The sequence below is a fragment of the Cervus canadensis genome, chromosome 21, assembly GCF_019320065.1.
Source record: "Cervus canadensis isolate Bull #8, Minnesota chromosome 21, ASM1932006v1, whole genome shotgun sequence".
Lineage (NCBI taxonomy): Eukaryota > Metazoa > Chordata > Mammalia > Artiodactyla > Cervidae > Cervus > Cervus canadensis.
The window spans coordinates 14,321,753-14,343,681 of NC_057406.1; positions in this window are offsets into that span (position 1 = coordinate 14,321,753).

Genomic DNA, 21,929 nt, shown 5'->3' on the forward strand with positions numbered 1-21,929 from the left:
TGAGTTGGGAAGATCCCCTGGAGAAGGATCTGTTATTGTTAGTATTCTTATTCCCTGGACAAGAGGGAGCGTCAGTCCCTTTTCCAAAGAGCTTAGAGGGACAAGAAAGGAAACCAGCAGGAGTCAGCCAGTGTGGCCACATAGTTGCCGTGACTATGGGAAGGGAAAGGACTGCAGCGAGCTTCCTCCTTGCAGAGCTGGTGATGTGGGGATGCAGTGGTCCTGATGAGTGACCCAGGGTCCGCGTCCCAGGGTGAGCATTTCTAGGTAGTTTTTTGACCTATTCTGGCACACTCACCTGGTTCTTCTGGGCCCAGAGGATCTCCACACCCAGCCTACCTCACTGGCTCACGGACTTTGGGGGCTGGAGGGCAGGGAGGGTGGGACCTCCTGGAACAATGGGAACCCAGCAGCTCAGTCCTGGTTTGAGACGCCTAGAGACTGAGCCCTCGGAAGTGAGTGAAGAACTGCGGACAAAAGTATACAGATGGAATGATGTAAACTTTTAGGGACCTGTCCACAAGCCTCCCATCAGGTCCATCCCTTACTTGTGTCAACTACCAGTTGGCACTTGCCATCTACTTCTACAAGGATTATGTCATGTGCTGCAGCTGCTGACCTTGAAGTCCCCCTGAGAAGGAGTTTGGGGTGGAAAGCAGAAACAAAGCAGTCTGTGCTTGGGGGAAAAACTGGCAGGCCAGGTCTTCAAATAGACATATTTTCAGAAGACCATTTTATGGGCCCAATTCTTATATCTCCCCATATCTAGAAAAGCACTAAAATCTTTCACGGTGACGACTGTTCCTTATGACTAGCAGAAAGCTTCACCAGACTGGTAGAAACCTTCTAGAAAAATATGCACTTGATTACATGTACCCCCTTCACCAAAATTACATATATACTGTCCTTCCCCCCTCGCCCTCTTTGGAGCAGTCTCTCGGAGCTATCTGAGGTGCTGTCTCCTGGGCTGCAGTCCTCATTTTGCCCCAAATGAAACTTAGCTCACGACTCTCATGTTGTACATTTTTTTTTAAGTCGACACTTGGAAACTGAGCTCTCTAATGATTGCAGCTGCCCCACAGGACGTCGCTGGGATCAGGGAGAGGTATGGCCTTGCTTCCTCCCTCTGAATGGGAGGTCTGGTGGGACATCCTCTGATGTGCTTTGGCACAGCTGCCCGCTGGCCATACCGTGATCTCCATCACACTCGGCCCCAGCTCTTTCCCCTCCCAGGAATTCGCATCTTCTGCCATTGACCTCACCGTCAACATTCTGATGGAACGCAAAGCTCATCGTCCCCTTCCCCTCCACCAGAATGCATTCCACTTTCTATTTCTGGTTCTCACCTTCATCCTCTGGATCTCTGGAGGTCAGCAGCTTCATCAGACCAATTCCGAGAGATGGTCACACCTGTCAGGCTGCAGAGACGTGCCTTCGTGAGGAGGACGGCCAAGTGTCAGCGGGGACTATAGTGACCACATCTGGACACGGATCTCTGTGGGGAGGGGGGTGGGGGGACAGGGGGAGACTTAGGATCGAACGTCCTGAGTTTCACCAGCTGAGTTGATTTTTGCCTCTTTTATGGGAGTGGGCAGCGCATCACTTGACACAATTCTTTTATTTGTTCCAGAAAAGCAGCAGATCGTCCCGCTCTCAGGTCAGGGAACCAGTGTCAGCAGCCACCTTTTCATAACTCAATATTCAGTGATGTTTCTTTGGGGGAGTGGGATTCCAAGTAGATTCATGTTTTTACATTGTGTGATTTTTTTTCCCCCCAAAAAACACATTTTGGCATCTGTGTGTATGACTCTAGGGCAGCAAGTAAAAGGCAACTTGATTCATTCAATTCATGAATATTCATTGGAAATTTACCATAAGCTTGGCACTGCTGGGGTGCTGGGAATTCAGAGATGACAAAGACAAGGTCATGGTGCTTGGGAGCACACAGTCCGGTGAGGGAGACAGGCTGGTAAATAAAAATCCAGGCAGTGAAGTAACAGATGCTATCTAGAGGGAAGGATAGCACCAGGACCCTGTGGGGGTCCTGGGCACAAAAGTCTTTCTGCGTGCCCCATTTCTTTTCTTTTTTTAATTTGGCTGCATTGGTCTTAGTTGCAGTATGCAGGATCTTTAGTTGCAGCATTCGGGCTGTTAGTTGCAGCTTGTGGAATCTAGTTCCCTGACCAGGGATTGTACCTGGGCCCCTGCATTGGGATTGCAGTCTCAGCCACTAGACCACCAGGGAAGTACCCCCACTACCCCATGTGCTGCCCAACTCAATCGTTTCCAACTCTTTGCGACCCCATGGACTGTATGTAGCCTGCCAGGCTCCTCTGTCCATGGAATTCTCCAAGCAAGAATACTGGAGTGGGTTGCCATTTCCCTCTCCAGGGGATCTGCCAGACCCAGGGATTGAACCCAGGTCTTCTGCATTGCAGGCAGACTCTTTACTGACTGAGCCACCTGGGAAGACCCTTCCCATCAAAGCATATATATAACACCATCTTTGAGCTGTTTTGCAGGCACCAAACCCCTCGCCAGGTGGGAGAAATTAACAGTAAGCTGCCCACAAGTGTGTAGACCCCAGACCAGTTAGAACTAGGTTGAAGATGCTGACTCTTCACCACCAGCCAATCAGAAGAATGTCCGTGAGCTGATCACATCCTCTTTGAGCCATTACCAGAAAACTCCTCACTATCCCCTCTAGGATGGGACACAATTTTGAGAGCAATAGCCCTCTGTGTCCTCCTTTGCCTGGCATAACAATAGAGCTATTCTTTTCTACTTCATCCAAAACTCTCTCTCCAAAAATTAATTTGATGTCGGGGTACAGAGGCTGGATTTGGCTTCAGGAGTCAACAGTTAATTTTTCTCAAAGGATGGCAATCCGGGAAGCATTCCCAGAGGAGGGAATATTTCAAGCTGCTCTTGAGAGAACGCTAAAGCTCCCTAGTTGGAAAGGGAGGGAAATTGTTCCAGGCAAAAGGAGACACACAGACAAAAAGCAGGGAGACGTGGGGAGGCATGGCGTGTTCATCACAGACACAGGGGAGCCGAGGCCATGACCCATTCATGCAGTAGTGTGCCCTGCACAATTCCAGGCAGGCCAGGTATCCAGACTGTGGTGTGAATGGAGTCCAGCAACATGGCACCAGGCAGAGGGCACAAGGAGGGTGAGTTGTGGCCAGGAACCTCAGGATTTCATCTGCTGCTTTGGCCATCAGTGAGGAGTTGCCCAGCCAACGCTGGGGGATCAGCTGTTAAGTACCTGGGCTTTTCCCGTGTCTCTGCCATTCTCCTCTACTCCACAAGCAGGGACTACTCAGGCCCTCTCTAATAGTAATCAGCCATCCTGACCAGCAGAGGTCAGCATCCCTCAGAACTGAGACACATCAAGTCACATTCAGGGACAGGTGGATGTCTGTCAGTGGAAGGAGCCCCATTGCTGAGCATCACACATGCAGGAAGTGGTAGTGATTATCTAATTCAACACCTTCCCCTTGTAAATGAGGAACCGGGGACCAGAGAAGGAAATGAGTCCTTGAACATCACACAGCAACACTCTTTCAGAGCCTGGACTTGGATAGGTCTCCTACTTTGAATCTCAGCCATCTTTCCACCCAGTAGCTGAAGAACTGTCATGGGAAGCCATTGGTTTGTCCTTCCCAGAATGAAAGATGGCACCAGGTGGAGTAAGTAACCCCAACAGCTAAGACTGGTGATCCTTGGAATCTCAGTGGCCTAACACAATAAAAGTGTCTCACCCCCGCCCTTCATCACAACCTCATATAGGTTGGGTGGTTCTCTGGTTCTGTGACAGCTACACGGGGGTGAGAGGCTCTGGCTTACGGCAGAAAGATTAGAGATAACACATCCACTCCCAACTGTCTTACCTGGGGAGACATACATTCAGTTGGTAGAAACAAAGGATAGATTACCTCTCGATGCAAGGATGCTGGGCAATGCACTTCAGGGGTGTGTCCAGGTGTATTAGACAGGATTAGTGAGCTGCCAACCAGCATTTGCCAGTGATAACGGAACATGTCTGGGTTGTAGCTGTGATCCCTGATGCTGGTCGAGCGGCGACCTGGTCTTACTCCACGGCCAGCCCCTGCTTCTTCTCTGTGTTCTATCCCATAAGGCAGAACTGTGACCCAGAGATGGCAGGGACCTGGCCAGGGTCACCCCCAGCTGCAGAGGCCCAGGACTTGAGCCCAGGGGTCCTAGACTTCAGGTTGCTCTCCCCCTCTCTCTAGGCAGACCCCGCAGTGTCTTCAGGTAGCAGAGGCCTTCTGCTCCACCGAAGCCTGTGTTCATCACGACGCACCTGAACGGTTTGAGGGGTAGAGGAAGGTGGCAGGAGGTGAGGCCCCTGGGAGGGGAGGAGGAAGGAGAGGGGGACACTGTCTCCCCGTCTGCCAGCCACGCTTTCCTCTTCCTCCATCATGGAATTGTTTATTTTTCTTGACAGCGAGCACCATGGCTCAAAGTCTCTGCAGGAGGGAGCCACAGGACTGGGCCCGGGCCAGGATGTGGGTGGGTGTGTGGGTACCGCTCACGGGCTCTGCGGCTCTGAGCTCAGCCTGGCTCTCCTTGGGTTGCAGACCAGAAAGCAACATTCCTTTTGCCCTCCAGCACCACAGACAGCATTTCCTGGGGAAGGTTATTTTGCAAAAGGCATCGGGTTCAAGAGAGAGACATGGGCATTCAGTTTCTCCCAGTGCCCAGTCTCCTGAGATAACCTCAAAGCCTCTTCACCAGGGTTAAGGGGTCTTCCTGGGTACTCCACCCACATCCTTCTGAAACCCCTTCCTCCTCCCTCCCAGACTACCTACAGCATGTCAGACTCATCACCACCTCCCTTTAGTATTCCTGCGTGCATCTCAAGGGCAAGACCAGGGCATGAGAGATTTGATCTGAATCCATTCTGAAAACACACAGTTGTTATCACCTCAACCAGTGACTTGTTTAGAGCTACGGTGTCCTGGTCTCTTTAGAGACTCCTTTTCAGTTCCTGGCATCCCCACCCCTTACCATTAAGCACCCACCCCTGCCTTTCTTTTTTTTTTTTTTTTTTTTAAGATTGCAGACTATTTTTAAACTCTTTACCGAATTTGTTACAATACTGCTTCTGTTTTATGTTTTGGTTTTTTGGGAGTGAGGCATGTGGGATCTTTAGCTCCCCAACCAGAGATCAAACCCGTACCCCCTGCCCTGAAAGTCTTAACCATGGGACCACTGGGAAGTTTAAGCCCTTTAAGTAGCAGTCTTAATTCAGGCTTAATTCAAGCATCAGTACAACAGACTTTTTTTTTTTTTTTTTCCTGAGGAAAGGACTTTTACCATTTCTTGAGCTGCTGGGTGACAGGTACTGTGCTAATTGCTTTCACTTACTTTGTTATCTCACTTTATCCTCCAAGCAAGCTGCGGTCAGTGCCTGTATGAAAGGCATTTGATTGGACACGCCACAGGTCAAGGGGGGACTTTAGGATGGCTACATTCATCTAGGAACTCAGCCTGGAGGCCATGATGCTTGTTGCCATGGTAATGAGCATCATCAGTGGCAACATCCCAGCAATGTGCCTATGACTGAGTGAGCTCATAGTTCATGCCAGGCAGTGCAGGGTGTACATGCTGGGCCTCATCTTGTGTATTCCTCACACCACTCCTGGGAGGTGGGTGTTATCATTAGACTCATTTTACAGGTGGGTAAGATGAGTCTCTGAGAGGTTGCTGCCCAAAGCAGTGGGCTAGTAAGTAATAGACCTAGTACTGATATTTAACTTGTGACTGGCTGATTGTAGAGTCCAGATATTTACTGCCTGTCAATATGATGTACATAGAAGCCAGAATTATGAGGAGAAAGTGAAAGTGTTAGTCACTCAGTCCTGTCTGACTCTTTGAGACCCCACGGACTGTACCCCACCAGGCTCCTCTATCCATGGGATTCTCCAGGTAAGAATACTGGATTGGGTTGCCATAGTCTTCTCCAGGGGATCTTCCCAACCCAGGGATCAAACCCAGGTCTCCTACATTGTGGGCAGATTCTTTACCCCTTAGCCACGAGGGAAGCCGGGAGGAGGAAGTAGAGGTTAATTAAGTCTTGCAGGAGGAGCTTGGGAAGGTGACATGGGTGAGTTTGAATTTGAGCTGGTCCTTAAAACCCTGGCTGGGCTCCCAAAGGCAGTTGCGTGGGGGAGAAGTCCGCTGGGAGAGAATGAACTAGAGCTCACCTGTATGGGTGAGGGGCCAGTTCATAGTTTTCCCCTTTGTCTTTCCAGCTCTCTGGAGAAGGGTTGTAACAAAGACATCAATATCATTGTGTATGAAACCGACTGCATTATTATAAGGAGCAGGGTTGTCCCCACCCATTTCACAGATGGGGAGTCTTACAGCTTTGCTTTAGGCAGCCCTGGGGCTAAGGGAACTTTCAGGAAACTCTGCCTGGGATGCTGGGAAACCCAGGAGCCACCCCGGGGTGGTGGGAGGAAGAAGCAGAAGCTCCCAGGAGGGGCCGCTGGGCACTGTCCTGCCCACCCGCCCACACTCGATTCTACCCCGAGTTCTGGGCTTCCCAGCACCAACGAAAGTGAATCTGTGTGTTGCAATCTCAGGCACGGCTTGAAACATCGTTTCAGGAGATTTCCAAGCCTTTCCTCTGGAAGCAGAGGCTCTAGGGCCAAATGTGGGCAGACAGGGCTGCCCACTCCACTCAGCTGACTTTCGTTCGCTGCCTGCTCTGCTACCTCTGCAGATAAAGGCCTCAGGTTTCTTCTCTGAAAACAACAAGAAATGAGCCAGAAAACAGTCAATGACTCACTGTCATTAAGCAAATGATGTGTTATTGAAGCAGTGAGGTTCTGGGGAAGAACAAGCACTGTTCACTGTGGTCCACTAGCAGAGATGGAGAGAGGTGAGACAAAGCTCTTCCTGACAGCTGGGAGCCTGTGATGCTTGGGACAGGGCGGCCAGGGCGTGTGGCCTCTTCTTTTATAGATACTTACGATGAGGATGTTGGATTTCGGGAGAAGGGGAAGTGAATCCTGAAGGGCATGTTCACCATCACCTGGAGCCCTGGGGACAGTGTTCTCTACACCCTGGGGAGTGGATGTTCAGGAAATGACAGCTAACCTAATAATAGACACTCAGCACCTCTAGAAGGGGCTCATGTGTTTTCCCCCACCTAGCCCTGGGTGTCTAGGAAGAGGAATCAAGTCCCTATAGGATTATCTCACTGAAGGTCATCACAGGCAAAGAAGAGAGTCAGAACTCACGATGAACAAGGCAGGTTCATCCTGACTCTATGTGAGCAAGTGGTCTGCTCACTCACCTGCCCTGTTGAGTCAGGATTTAGTCAAACCTCGACTCTGGAGCAGTGGATGTCAGGGATGGGGCAGTGGTGCAGGTTGGTGAGTGTGTGTGCCTCTGTGGATATTCTTGGGCATGTGATGGGTGCGCCAGGCTGGGGGTCAGCAAATTTGATTCCCAGGCTTTGGAGATTAGCATTGTTTTATGTTTCTCCCTCTCATTAGAGGTAAAGGTGCTGGCTTTATATAAATACCCCACTTTGTCATTCACTTATTTTTACTTATCTATTGTCACTTCCCGCAAAAGGAATCAGAGATAGTTCACTACTAAGGATTAGATGATACAAGTAAAGGTGGAGATATAGGTATAGTAAGCTTACTAAGGCGGGAATATATTTGTATATCAGGATTAAGAATTATGTTAATTCTGCAGGGTAATCTAATCATTATGATTAATCCTCATGTGTCTCTGAGCTTCCTGCGAGCCTACGTGAAGAGGGAAAGAAGACAAAAATCACAGGACACAATTTTAAGTGTGTGACCTGGAATGACAAAATGGATAGTTTCCCCAGCCACAATTTTAAAACAAATACAGAAGTGGTCTTCACAACAAATCTTACTGAAAACTGAGGACACAGTATTAACCTGCAGTTTAGTGAAGACAGCTGTGCAAATGTCCTGAGGGTGAACAGTGTTTCCAGGGTGTAGTTTGATAGGGGACAGAATTTAGAATGCTCAATGGGGTTTGTTACCATGTGTCACTGTATTCTCTTCCCTAAATATAATTTCTCTGGCTGGGCTTTTTGCCAGGAGTTGTTTACAGATAATTTGAGGTGTTATTTCCTTATGAGCCCCTGGAGGCTAGTCTATTTCCTAGGCAGATAGAGAATTTATATAAAAGCGCCCATGCCTGTTCCCAGCATTGACTGGGAGCTCTGTGTTCATCTCTTTATTTGTTCATCTGTTCTGTTTGTTCTTCCTTCCATCCATCCACCCATTTATCCATCCATCCATCACTCACCCGCCCAACCATCCACCTACCCATCCCTCTATCCATCCCTGCCCTAATTTGTAGAAACAGATTGGGAAGCTGTGGGGGCTGACATGTGACATATTTAGATGAACTTGGATGTCTGTGAGATGCAGGCTGCCATCCTTCATCCTCCATAAATGCCTTGGTCGTCACCTGGAGCCATGAAGTCCTGTGGGACAGATAGAGGAGACAAACAGATCTGTTTGTTTAGCAGGGAAGCTGTTGGTGATATATGAACAGGCCAAACTTTGGGAGAGAAATGTGTAAGGCCATCCACATTGCAAAAAAGGCCTTATGTGCTCTTTTTATATATGGAAAACAACCCATTGGTGGTTCCATTCTTAGCTGTATATTTGTAATTGAGGCCATGCTTGTTTGTATAGCCAATGCTATGGGTACAAATCAACTTTTTTTTTTTCTTTTCAGCACTGCATTTTCAGTTGCCAAGAAACACATCAGTTGCTTAATGTTTTATCTAATGCATCCTACCAGTCCTTTTTCAATATGATCCATGTCTTTGTTCTTGATGAAACCAATCATGTGACTAGATTATGTATAAAATTCTGCTCTGGACAGCATCACCTTCCATCTCCTGGGCAGGTGCATGCACATCCGTGAACACACACTCACACGTATGCACACATGTATACCTTTGAGGGCCCAAAGCTTCAGAAAGACAGAAAACAGCTTATAGCAGGTACGAACATCCTCTAACCTTCTGAAATCTTGTGACAGCCGACAGAGTTGGCATGACTTAAGGAGCTGAATTTGAATCCTGGCTAATGAACTTCCCTGGTTTTCTGAAAGTTGACCTGAACATTCTTTTTCCAGTTGCCTGTGCTACTGAAAATATTTCTATAATGCATTAACCCCTATTTTCTTCTTAGTGAAAATAACAAATAATTGAGCCTACCTTTGCATGACTAAGGCTCATTATCTTTGAAGACAGACTCATTAAAGCATAAAGGGACAGGATTTGGGGAAAAGATGAATCTGGGGTCAGATTTCAACTTTGAATGGCTGTGAGATTTTAGAAAACCTGACAGCTTTTATTAGTGTCGGTTTTTTTTACTGGTTTGCAGAAATAGAGGTGATCATAGTCACCTTGTAGGGCTATTATGAGAGTCAGAAATCACAAGTTGGTAAACTGCCTGGATTTAGGGTCCTGCATGGGGTAGCAATTGTTGTTTTGGCTTTTTTACTCCAGAGAGTGCAGGAGGAACATAGAATGATAAAAGGTACAGGAAGTTGAAATTAAGTCCAGTGTGGGCTGTCCTCAGGACAGTCTTCTGAAACGCTGAATTCTCATGCCAAAACTGATGATCTCATCGTGTATAAAACTGGAGCATAGTGGAAAAGATTCACATCTGATGTGTCTGGTTTCTCTCTGAAGAGCTGCTGATGTTAAGCGGCCCATGCAGGTCTATGGAGCCTGCATGGATGATGAGAGTCTGTCTGCCCATCACCTGGGTCAGCTAGAGCTGGGAGAAATGCAAGAACAGAAGAATTAGGGACTTTAGCCTCCACCACACAGGGGAGCAAGGGGGTGGGCAGAATCAGACACCCTGCATCAGACCTTGTAGCTGCTGCCTGAGCTCCAAGCCTCTCTGGTCCCATTCTTCACTCACTGTGATGGGGGTTGCTTTCGTCTGGCAAAATGCCTTGCTCTTATGCAGAGAGAAACTTGAAGAATCAAGTCAAATTAAAAAAAAAAAAATGCTCCTCGGGCATCTTGAGTCTCCTAGTAGCTTCTAAGGCGGAGAATATTTTGATGGTTTTTCAGCAAATCATAAACACATGGACTGTACTTCATGCCTTCAAAGACTGTTGTTGATGCTAAGTTGCTTCAGTCATGTCCAATTTTTTGCAACCCCATGGACTATAGCCCACCAGGCTCCTCTGTCCATGGGATTTTCTAGGCAAGAATACTGGAGTGGGTTGCCATTTCCTCCTTCAGGGGACCTTCCTGACCAAGGAATCAAACCTGTATCTCTTATGTCTCCTGCATTGACATGTGGGTTCTTTACCACTAACACCACCTGGGAAGCCCTGGCCTCAAAGACACGTAGATGCAAATTTCAGGAGGAAGGTGTTGACAGAATGTGTCCCTGGGAAGCTACCCTCTTAGCCCAGGTGGTTCAAAACCCCCCAGGGGAAGCTCCAGAAAATTGTGGAGAGAGGGACAGTGGCCCCCAAGAGTGACAGCCTACCACATTTCTAAGAACAGAACTGTCTTCAATCTGTTGTGTCTTTGCCAAACCACAATGTACAACCAAAACCTCAAAGAGTCCACTTGGTGGAAAAGAGCTGAGAACACTTCCATTCCTTTCTTCCCTTCTTCCTGCTCAGAACATGGTGAGAGCATCCTTGACAACTTCAGCTAATAAGTTGTATAAGGGACAAAAGTTAGAGGATGGAGAGCTAAGACTCCACCCACCACCCCCAGCCTATTCCCAGTCTCCCAAGCTTGTTCTGTTTTCCAAGGCTGGATTTTTGATTCTTGTGTGTGTCCTCAGTTGCTCAATCATATCCTACTCTTTGTGACTGTAGACCCCCAGGCTCCTCTGTTGATGGGATTTTCCAGGCAAGAATACTGGAGTGGGTTGCCATTTCTTCCTCCAGGGGATCTTCCCAACCCAGGGATCAAACCCACATCTCCTGCATCTCCTGCATTGGCAGGCGGGTTCTTTTACCACTGTGCCACCTGGGAAGCCCTTTCAACTATCAACTAACCACAAATTAGTAATAATCAGTTAAGTGATAGGACTGCATGGCGATGTCTCCTGTGTTTCTAGAAACGCTGAATGGCTCTCCCCGTAATACTCCATAATTAAAGGCCTGCTGTATGCCAGGGAAGGGCTCTGCTGGGCACATTGGAAATCCCTGAGAAGCACTGGCTCCCAGCTCCTCCAGGGGCACTGAGAGTGGGGTGGGAGACAGAGGGAACCATGAAAAGGCCGCTGGCCACACCGGGGCAGGAAGTGCTGGTGTCAGGCGATGGCCAGCTGGCAGGTCAGAGAACCACTGGACCAGGAAACAAGTTAGTTGGGGATTTCTTTAGTCCTCGTGGAGTTCATGCATCAGTTTCGACAGGAGAAATTACAACCGGAGAAAATCTGTATTCCAGACAATGATGGTTTTTAAACCCCAGGAAGAGATTTTTAAGGGGGTCAGGAGGGCTATGGATAGGAGAGATCTCTCCCTGGAATTCTGATCCAAGGGTCCAGGGTCACACACACGTGCACCGGTGGAGCTGGATGCCTGACGTCTCAGCTTCCTGCAGAAACTTCCCTCCTGCCCACTTTCCCCATTCCTGAGTCTCGGACCCCAGAGGGCCTTCCCGGGCACGACCGGTCTTCACTACTTTCTGAGCCTCTCCCTGATCGTCTGGCAGATACACCGAGCCCTGATGTGGCCTCTGAGTTTTCTGCGACAGTAGTGCTCTGTTCAGCCTCCTCTCTGGGGTTTAGCCAACCGATCTCACAGGGGTGCCCTGAGGCTTCAGCTCCCTTCCTTTTCAGCTCTTGGCCGCTCATAATCTTCCAAACCCTGTTTGAGGGAGTTTGGGAGGGACATGTACACACTGCTCTATTTAAAATGGATCACCAACAAGGACCTACTGTATAGCGCAGGGGACTCTGCTCAATGTTATGTGTCAGCCTGGATGGGAGGGGCGTTTGGGGGAGAATGGATACAAGTATATGTGTGGCTGGATAGCTCTGCGTGCATCTGAAACTATCACAACATTATTAATCGTCTATACTTCACTATAAAATAAAAACTTAAAAAGAATTCTATTGGAAAAAACAATAATTTCCTCTCTTAAAATTCCTCCAAGTGTTTGAAGCACTGTTGTTTAAAGGAATGTGTTCCAGTTTGGGGGATAGGTGAGCACCATTCAAATCATGACTTAGGGACTTGCTTGGTGTGTGGCTTTGCGTAGGTAAATTAACCTCTCTGAACCTCAGTTTCTTCTGTAAAATAGATCTGCTCTGAGCATTCTAGGGTGACCTGGGCAAGGCATCTAGTAGGCGGCTGTTACTTTTAGTCACTTCATCTCTTCTCACATGCAGAGCTTGCAGTAGCATGAAGGTAAGTCAGTTCGCAGGCTGCTCCTGTGTGAATGTGTTTTATGAGCCGGGACTGTCTCGTTGTCATTGTTCAGTTGCTCAGTTGTGTCTGACTCTTTGCGACCCCAAGGACGGCAGCACCCCAGGCTTCCCTGTCCTTCACCATCTCCTGGAGTTTGCCTAAACTCACGTCCTTTAAGTCAGTGATGCTACCTAAGCATCTCATCCTCTGTTGCCCCCTTCTCCTTTTGCCTTCCATCTTTCCCAGCACCAGGGTCTTTTCCAGTAAGTCGGCTCTTTGCATCAGGTGGCCAAAGAATGGAGCTTCAGCTTCAGCATCAGTCCTTCCAATGAATATTCAGGGTTGATTTCCTTTAGAATTGACTGGTTTGATCTCCTTGCTGTCCAGGGGTCTGTGTCATTGAGCCCTCCCAACTGTGTTTTTGCAATGCAGATACCACTTCGATGTTTTCTAGACAGGATCACTGAGACCTGAGGTCAGGAATGTGTAACCCAGTTCTCTGAGGGCTGCCTGGGCACCCTCTCCATCAACTCACATCTGCTTCCTGATTACCTGCTTGTCTTGTTACACTGGCCGGGCATGTCATCACGTGTCCTTAGCTCCAGCCAGGGAGCGGCTGGGCTGTGCTTAGTCGCTCAGTCGTGTCCGACCCCATGGGCTGCAGCCCGCCAGGCTCCTCTGTCCACGGGGATTCTCCAGACAAGAATACTGGAGTGGGTTGCCATGCCCTCCTCCAGGGGATCTTCCCAACCCAGGGATCGAACCCAGACCTCCTGCCTTGCTGGTGGATTCTTTACCGTCTGAGCCACTAGGGAGTGGGGACAGATACAAAGAAAGTCCAGGGCCCTGTTCTCAGGCGCCCGCGGTCTGCTGGTGAGAGGGTAAACTATTGAGAGAGGGGAGACAGCGTGTCCTAGCTGAAGGTGGGACCGGCTCTCCTGTGCCCACTGGCACAGAGCCTCCTCCTGTGGTGGCTGGCCCAGGGCTCCCCTGGGCACCTCTGCAGCTGTCTGAGGGAGGTTGAGACTGGCAGGGGAGAAGGCAGGCCCAGGACAGAGCCGCCCTGTGCATCTCAGCTGGGGCACTTCCGGAAGGCTCCTTTTCAAGGCAACAAGGCATATTTCTCTAGCTGTGAGCGTTCTTACTAAGTCACTTCAGTCATGTCTGACTCTTTGCAACCCACATGAACTGTAGCCCACCAGGCTGTCTGCCCATGGGATTTTCTAGCCAAGAATACTGGGATGGTTGCCACTTCCTCCTCCAGGAGATCTTCCTGACCCAGGGATCAAACCCACAGCTTTTAAGTCTCCCGCATTGGCAGGCAAATTATTTTCCAATAGCGCCACCTGGTAAGCCCATTTGTCTAGGTACGAAGCTTTCAACGAAGCTCTGAAGGAGGAAGAAAGATGAGAGGATGCCATCCTGATGCTCAGGGAGCCCAGAGTCCAGGAAGAACCCTCACCAGGCTCGAGGGGGAGAGCCTCCCGCAGGTGGGGGGCAGCAGGACCCAAGGCGTCTTTCTCGGATGGTCTCTTTCTCTCCTGCCCAGGCTTCCGGCCCGGGCGTGGTCTGCTGGCTTTCTCTGCAACTCGTGCCCCTCTGCTGGTCACTATCATAGTCGGCCCAAGGATGCGTCCAGGCTGGTGAGCCGAAGGATGCCCCTTGCAGGGCTCCTGGACGTGGGAGCCAGGCCGCAGCTGTGCCCTCCACGCTGGATGCTCTGGGCTTTCCCCCCTTCTTCTCTCCCTCCCTGGCTGTGCTGGGTGCCCAGGGCCACCCAGAACCAGCGGGTCCTGTGCCCTGGGACCTCTCTGCGGGACAGCAGTCAGCCGCCGGCTCCTGGGCTGCCTCATGTCTCCTCCTCCTGCGTCGGTCTCCCCTGCCAGTCTGTTCTTTCGGCTCCCCCAGCTCGCTGTCTCTGCTCTCCTGTCTGATCTCAGCCCTCTGAGAACCCAGCATCCAGCCTCCAGAACGGAGTTGGGAGGCTGTGACTAATGCACTTGAAGGTGAGTAATCTGCTAAATATAAAATGCCACTCTCTCCCTGCGAGCAAAAGACACCGAGAGGCCTGTGTCCCCTCCCACCCGATCCATCCTTCCTCGGGGGGCCGCGGATCTCTCTGAAGCTTATGGTGAATGGCTAACACAGAAAGCCTGGCGGGCAGTGGGGACTGCCTATCTCTTCATCCTTGGCTTCTCCCGCAGTCTCTGAAGCTGCTGCATTTCCTGCTCTCGGAGCTGCTCTGGGTGGAAGGAGTGAATTAAGAAGGGGGGAATGCCTGGCCCTCACGGAGTTATGAAGGAGCACGATTTGCCTTCAGGACTTGCCCTCTCCTCTTTCAGTCCGGTCCTGATTCAGGGGACCCCATTCTCTTGCAGAGATAAGAGGAGTCTTGTCAGCACCCAGGAGTCTGCATCTCCCAGGAGCCAGATGATGCTGAGCCACGGATGACTGACGAGCTGATGGAGGGTCTGATTTGGGCCCTTGACAGGGGGACAGGTGCCCCCTTAGTGCCCCACACTGCTTTCTGCCTGGCCTGACTGCCATGGGTCTTTGTCACCTTGGAATATTGGTCCTTGTAGCATATGCGTGAAATATCACAAGCACATTTAGTAGTTGACATTTACTTGGTGACCATCACAATCAATTTTCTCAACCCCATGAGATGGATCTACCATGATTCTCAGTTTATAGACGAGAAAACCAAAGTTCAGAAAGTTGAAAGCAACTGTCCAGAAGCACAATGCTGGAGGTGTTAGAACCATGATTAAAACCAGTATTTTATACTTTGTGGCTAAACCAGTAACTTTAAAATGTTTTTTGATGCCAGTCCATAGTAAGAAAAATATTTTTATGTTGTAATGCAGCAAATAGACACTCACGTGTGTATCATTAGACATATACACACATATAAAACAAATATTTGGGGAAACAAAACTTGACTGCTTTCTAATTTATTCTATTATCTCCTAGTCAGTTTCTTTCTGTTCTGTTCTAATTTTATTTAAAAAATTATAGAGCCCATCAAATTGATTTCATGATTCTCTGTAGGTCTTTCTCTGCAGTTTGAAAAACACTGGACTAAGCATCCTTGTTGTTTAGTCACTCAGTTGTGTCTGACTCTTTGCAACCTCATGGACTGCAACACGCCAGGCTTCTCTGTCCCTCACTCTCTCCCGGAGCTTGCTCAAACTCATGTCCATTGAGTCAGTGAGCCCTTTCAACCATCTCATCCGCTGTCGTCCCCTTCTCTTTCTGCCTTCAGTCTTTCCCAGCATCAGGGTCTTTCCCAATGAGTCAGCTCTTTGCATCAGGTGGCAAAGTATTGGAGCTTCAGCTTCAGCATCTGTCCTTCCAATGAATATTCAGGGTGGATTTCCTTGAGGGTTGACTGGTTTGATCTCCTAGCAGTCCAAGGGGCTCTCAAGAGTCTTCCCCAGCATCACAGTTTGAAGGCATCAATTCTTTGGGGCTCAGCCTTTTTTATAGTCCAGCTCTCACATCCGTACATGGCTACTGGAAAAACCATAGCTTTGACTCTATGGACCTTTGTCAGCAAAGCGATGTCTCTACTTTTTAATATGCTGTCTAGGTTTGTCATAGCTTTGTCTCCTACATGGGCAGGCGGGTTCTTCACCACTAGCACCACCTGGGAAGTCCTAAGCATCCTCAAACCACAATAATTGTGGCACTGGGCAGTGTCTGCAAAGCTGAGTTCTAACCCTAAGGCAGGAACTAACTTTGTGACTTTGAGACAAGCCTCGCACATCCTGGGCTTCCTCTTCCTAAAGCCTGTGGTGTAACTGAGTTTTCCTGAAGGACTTGGAAGCCCAGCTCACGTCTTTGTTTAATCACCGCAAGCCCTTTGCTTCTGTCTCTCCGGGAAGCAGAGCAGAGTCTCCCCATCTGCGTGTGTCACGTGTGTTGCCTGTGCACACGTGTGTTACCTGTGCACACGTGTGTCACAGGGAGAAAGCTGGCTGATGGCCGGGCAGGTCCCTGCTCTCTCGGGCTGGTGGGCTCTGTCATGGCAGCGGGGCACGGAGGGAAAAACGCGGTTTCCCCATTGAGATTCAGGATCTAATATGAAACGGCACATTTTCTCACGTGCAGTGTGATGGGAGTCCCCTGCTGATCCTTTTATTTGTCTTCCTATGTGTTTTGAAAGGTTGAGGAAAGACTATTTCAGTGGAGATTAGGAGCTGTATGCGGTGGTAGAGAGACAGAGACACAGGGAAAAAGGTGATCGTCTGATCAGTCAGAACACGTGTCCTACTCAGTAGGACAGGGTCCTGGTCTCCCCTCTATGTGGCTGTGCACCCTTGGAGATGGCCCCTCCCTCCGTGGGCATGTCCTGGCCCCAAGAGACTTGGGTGAGGTCTCTTTCAGCCTGGACCTCCTGGAATTAAGAGTTTATGTGGTTGAGGCAGTGTGTCAGCAGTTTTCCGGCTTGGAATAATTGCCTTTTTAACTGTGGGGAGCAGAACGCAGGAGGGTGCCCCTAAGATTGTCTCCCCAGAAGGTGACATGGCCTAGATCACAACGCAGAGGGTCTCAAGAGTTCTTATTTCGGGGGTCCCCTCTGCAAAGGCAATTGGGGACCAGGGATGGCTCCTGTTTCACCCCTCTCGCCCAGAGACAGGGAACGTGGCTTTGCTATATGCCCTCCTCCACCTGGTACTTCTGAAATTATCTCTGGGTGAGAGAGATCTTGGCAGAAGCCTTTCTTTAATATTTGGTTCAGCGGGGGAGCCCAAGGTGCCTTTGGAACAGGGCAGACTTGCTGGGGCGCATCCACGGGGCGCACCTGCCCTCTAGTGGCGAGAGCGGAAAAGGCCTGGGCAGCCAGGGCTCAGCCAGCCAGTCTGCCGCCAGACCTCAGTGACTGCGGGAGACAGTGTGTGGACACTGGAGGCCCCACCGCAGCCCAAACTAGGCCGACAGGTGGAGGTCATTCCCTGGACCGACTCCAGGCCCCAGACGTGCGGTTTGCCTCACCCGTTCATGCATTCATTCACTCAAGAAATACCTATGGGACTTTCAGGGCGGTCCAGCGGTTAAGACTCTGCGCTTCAACTGCAGGGAGCAGGCGTTCTCGGGGAGGTAAGATCCCACAAGATGGGGCAAAAAACAGAAATAAAAGATAAATAAAATCCAGCTACACTCCAACAAGCTTGCTGGCTCTCGCTAAAGTGGAGGAGATGTTCCTGGCTGTTACATTCACTAACTTGTTTAAATTTATAGATGCCATGTATAACCTCAGTTAGTAAAGAATTTCCCTGCAGTGCAGGAGATTCGGATTTGATTCCTGGGTCAGGAAGATCCCCTGGAGAAGGAAATGGCAACCCACTCCAGTATTTTTGCCTGGAGAATCCCACGGACAGAGGAGCCTGGCGGGCTACAGTCCATGGGGTAGCAAGAATCGGACATGACTTAGCAACTAAACCATCACCAACATAAGTGATATCATATAGTATTTGTCTTCCTCTGTCTGACTTATTTCCCTAAGCATAACAACCTTTAAATCTATCCATGTTGTTGAAAATGGCAAGATTTCATCTTTTTACAGCTGAGTAGTATTCCATTATATATACAGACACCACATCTTAATCCATTCATCTGTTGATGGACACCTAAGTTGTTTCATATTTTTGGCTACAATATTGCAAATAGTGCTCTATGAACATTGGGGGGTATGTATCTTTTCAAATTTGCTTTTATGTATTCTTTGGATATATATCCAGAAGTGGAATTGCTGGATCATATGGTGTTTTCATAATATTTTTAGTTTTTTAAGGAAGCACTTTACCCATTTTTATCCACTGTGTGGATAAACTGCATTTTATTTATTATTCATCAATTGATGCACCAGAGAGAATTTTAGTACTAATTGGAGATGAGCTTGGAACTGATAGACTATGAGTACCTTTTTCCATTTCCAGATCAGGTTGCTAACATGACAAAACCAGTGAGTGAGGGAGATGACATGCAAGGTGAGATGAGCAGTGAGGCAGAAATGGAGTGAGCCTGATGGAATCTGGAGCTTCATCCACTAACCAGGAGAGGAAAGTCAAGGTCATCCAGGGAATCTTTGTGCAAGTGCTATTGAAAGTGGGGTCCAGCTGCTTGCTGCTCAAAAGCCAATAAAGAGGCAAGGTTGGTGGAAAGGAAAATTTGTTTTATTTCCAGAGACCTCCAACTGGTGAGGAGGGCAGACTCCTGTCAAAAGGCTGACTCCTCCCCACCAATAATCAGTGGGCAAAACTTTTAAAGGGGAGTTTCAGGGGTGTACAAGCAGACGGAAGGGACTGTAAGCAGAAGCAACACAGTCAGCTCTGACAGTCATCTTGAAATTGGTCCTTCCGTGGTCTGACCAGAGTCATCCTGGTTGTTTTAAGTACAGTTCATTTTCAGTTCCAGAATCAATTTGTTCCCATTGCTTTGAGGCCAGTTCTTGGAATTGTGGCAGCTTAGGAAACATCTACAGTCTGATCATCATGTAATTAACTTTTTCCACGTTGTATGTGTGTGTGCGGGGGTCTCAGTGTCCATAATAAGGTATGGCTCAGAATATTATCTATAGCTGCTGAAGAGAAACTAAAGGTCCTTGACTTTGCTTAGTGACTAAACTATTATTATTTCATCATGTTTAACTGTTTTCCTTTGCTTCTGCATTTTCTCACTTGTCTGATTTAACTTATTCTTTGGCTCAAGTTTTTCTACAGACAAAAGGCAGATGGAGGACATGGGGTGGAGGGACCGTAGGGTCCTGCTCCGTGTCACAGGGAGTCAACCTGATCTCTGTCTGCAGCTCTGGCCATGACACCACGAAGCCACAGGCTGAAAAGAGCATTTGTGCCAGGGATGGGGGTCAGCCCAGGGGTGGCTGCAACCTCATCTCCTCCCTCCCCTGGAAGCCCTGTTGGGAGGCAGCTGACCACACGCCTTCCCGGGATGTGCGTGACTGTCACTGCCCCTTACATGATGATCCGCCAGATCCTGTTATGAGTGAAATGAATGATGTCATTGTCCTCGCTGGCAACAGCCTGCGTCGTACCATACAAAGGCCAACTGCTGCAGTGGTGGGCTGGTGGGGGGGGGTGCCCATCCAAGGGTGGGAGCCACCCTGACAATGAGCTCTTTCAACTCAGCCCGACGGGGAGCCACTGAGGGTGCAGACCGCCCCCCATCCACACGCCCCGTGCTGCAGTGTCTAAGCCGAGCATCCGGGGTGAAGCAGCAAATGAGGCCAGAATGCAGCGGAGTCGGAGCTGTGTTCTCGTGGAGGAACAGGCAGGATGGGGGTGACTCTTCGGGCTCCCTTAGACCCGGGCAGGGCTCACCGACCGCTGGACAGGCAGCGCCATCCACTCTGGGGCGTCCTCCCCTGTGACTCCCTCCATCTCACTCCTTCCTGCCCCTCCGTCCCCCTGACCGATGGTGGCCGTCCAGCCTCGCCTTCTTTTCCCCTCTGGTCCTGTCGCCCTTGCCCTGTGGCTTTTCTGGAGAGGCAGGGAGAACAGGAGAAAGGAAAAGAGACAGAGACCTGTGTGATTGGAGCCTGAGGGCCGATCAGGCAAAGACAGAAATGTGCAAAGTTCCTCGCAGATTATCATCTTCAACACACACGTGTGCACACACACATGCATCTTCCCCTCATCTTGTCTCCAGGAATATTCCTCAGGTTTGGAACCAGTTGCTCAGAGTCCTGGTTGAGGATTGTGCCTCGATTCACCTGACCTATAGTCAGGGGTCTTTGGGGAAAGTAGCAGAACCAAGTTCTTACCACCTTCCCCCAACTCACCAGAGTGCCAGGTGTTAGAGGCTGTGTCCCCCTGACCCCGGGCAGCCCACTGCATCCCCAGCAGAACAGAACAAATGCTCGAAAATGCCTGCATTCAGTTATGTATTCCTGACACCCTCCGGCACATCGTTCTCTGAAAATCTGTGTTGAATAAGCTAAGATTCCCTCTTCTTGTCAGGCAAGGCCACCCTTTGATTCTTTTCGTCCCAATAAAGCAAACCATGGTCTTCAGTAAAGAATCCGCCTGCAATGCGGGAGACTCAGGTTCAATCCTTAGGTCGGGAAGATCCCCTGGAGAAGAAAATGGCAACCCACTCCAGTATTCTTGCCTGGGAAATTCCATGGACAGAGGAGCCTGGTGGGCTACAGTCCATGCGGTTGAAAAGAGTTGGACATGACTGAGCAATAGTGTCATGCACTTATCAAGTGCAAAGTCTCTGGAGCCAGACTGCCTGGATTTGAACCCTGACCCTGATCCCTGGGAGCTATGTGATCCTGGACAAGTCACTTAGCCAATCCGTGCTTCAGCAGTTTCCTCCAGGAAAGTGGCTTTTGATCGTACCTAGCTCCTGGGTTGTGAGGATGGTCTTGGTTAGTGTGTATGTGGTGTACAGAACTGTGGGTGACCCATGGCTATGACCTCACGGAGTAGCTATAATGTGACAGTGAGTGTACCGTTCCCTGCATGTTACCCATACAAGTTCCAGCTCTCTGCCCTCGGGCAGGCATCCTGCTCACCTCTCATAACCCCAGAGGCGCTATGAGGGCAGACAGGGCTCTGTGAGTCTAGGGGTAACTGGGTGAGGAGGGGATGAGGTTGTTAGGCTTTTTATTGTTTTACTTCGGGCAGAAGGAATCCACGGTGACATCAGTAAAGACCTTATTTTGCAGTTGTGGGCTAGATGGTAGTTTTCCCCCTAAGCTTTTTGACCTATATAGACTCAAGGAGGCACTTAAGTGGGTGGGGAGGGGGGCATCACAGGAGACCAGCAGGCTCCTCCCTCAGGGCAGAGCTGTGCCCAGCTCAGAGAAAGGGCACCGGGCTGAGGTGGTCCTGCCTAAAGTCACAGTCCACTTCTCTGGATCCCACCTGCTTCCCAGGGGCTAGGTGGGCACTGCAGCATCTCGGGTCCCCTACAGGGGACTTCCCACAGGTCTCCAGCGACAAATGCAAAGTTATCCACCCGGCATTGTGAAGACACCAGTGAGAGCTGCCCACAGAGGGCGACGGCAGCCTTTGGCATCGTGTTTACATCTTCCCAACATCAGCCTGATGGCTGTTTCCCACGGGGAAGTGACATTTCCACTATACGGCCAAGCTAGCGAACTAACCTCTGTGGTACCCACTGTGCCTGTCATGGGAGAGGGAGGACGGATAAGGGGGATGGATGCTGGTGGCACAGGAGGGGCTGGCCTCGAACAAGGAGGACCAACACCAACGTGGAGACGGAACTGACCGTCCGAGGATGGGAAGTGGGTGCGGGTTGCCAGGGAAAGTGCAGGGACCAGATTAGAATGATGGCAAAGCAGTGCATTGGGCTGTGGGCGGGAGGGTCTGGATGGACTCGGGGCAGCCTTGAAGTCTCAGCAGAACCGTTTGATTTGATTGTGTAGGAAATGGCATGGACTTACATGGGAAGACATATGACTTGTCCTTGGGCTGGAGCCCAGCTAGGAAACTTTCCCAGGTGGA